Here is a 1531-nt window from a genome sequence, read left to right on the forward strand (position 1 = left end):
TTACCTTGCACCACAGTTTCTCTGTCCTTCAATAAACAAAATCACTGAACTGCTCTGATTTTAAGTTTACTTCCCCTTGGAGTGGGGATGAGAGAAAAGTTCTGTGATCCCAGGTAACTTCACTGATTTGATTTTACACAGCAGCTCTGCAAGCAGTGCAATTCGACTGTCTCCAGGAACACAGAAGGGTGAGAATCTCTTTTCAGTGGTGAGAACAGTACAAAGCATGCTACAAACTGCTTGTAGACTGAAAAGATTTGTGTGTACAAGTTCCTCTTCATAAGCCACCGTCAAATTCTTTAAAGCTAATACAAGCTAATTTAAAACTCGGTTAGCTGAAGAAATATCCAGCTGACAGTATCCTCACAACGTATCAGCTGAGACTTTATTTTGTTTGTTACTATGATCTTCAGTTTCAGAGCTTTAGGGCAATCAAATGTAACACAACATGAACAGAATTATGCTAATTATGGTCTTCTACTAAATCTAATCAGTACAGCCCTGCTATAGTGATATTAATGTTGGGAATTGAAGAGGGGAAATAAAAAGTAGAAAGTTCTGCCAGAAAGCAAACCATAAACAGACAGACACAAGCAATAAATGTGAGCTCAGGCCAGGACAGGGGCACTGGTAAAGTTTCATACCCAGGCAAGAGGTCTGGCTTAAATTTGAAGTTTCACCCCCACCTAGCTGCTGCAAAAGAGAAACAGCTTTTATTTTCCTCTCTTCCTCTCTGACTGCTTTCTTGTCAAGACCAACTACATTTAAAGAGATTGAATTTACACTTATGACCCAAACCAGTATTTTTTTAGTATACAAGTACTTTTATTTTGCATGGAGAGACAATTAAAACAAACTATTAAAAAAGCTTTCCACTAAAACATGTAAGAACACCTACGTTTTGGGCTGTATGCATGCAACTTGTGGAAAAGAACAGATCTCAAATATTCTGCTTTGCTTCTATTACAGCTCAAGGGCTCTTGTGCAAGGAATAGAAAAATGGTTCCCAGATTAATACTTCCCACACTTTTCATTTCTGTGCTCTTATAACCCCTTACGCAAATAACGCTGTTGTGCAGGTCTTTCCTCAGCAGCACACAGCTGACATGATTCTTAACAGTTTCCTGGATGTCCAAAGGCTATCTGACCAGGCGAAGTGAATCTAAATAAAACTGTTAAACACATTCTGCTCCTCTTGTCAATTTTGGTACCTATCAATACACATTCAAAAAAACACCCCAACCTTATGAATTAAGCTTTCGTTTAAAGAACATTGGATTTCGTATGTGGCAAAAAACGCTCTCCTGTTTTGGACACAAAGTCCTTGCTAATGCATGTTTCAAGACAGGCCTTTCAGCATTCTTTTGATGTATAACATAATATTTTTTAAGATAACCTTCACTCCTTACCTTGATGTGTGAATAGTTCAGGAATATTTACGAGTGCCGCACTTCTGTCTAACACTGATAAACAGCAATATCCTTTACAAAGTTGAAGGAAATCTGTTTTTTATATATATATATATCTGTTA

The sequence above is a fragment of the Buceros rhinoceros genome, unplaced genomic scaffold (genome assembly GCF_000710305.1).
Source record: "Buceros rhinoceros silvestris isolate BGI_N320 unplaced genomic scaffold, ASM71030v1 scaffold31841, whole genome shotgun sequence".
Lineage (NCBI taxonomy): Eukaryota > Metazoa > Chordata > Aves > Bucerotiformes > Bucerotidae > Buceros > Buceros rhinoceros.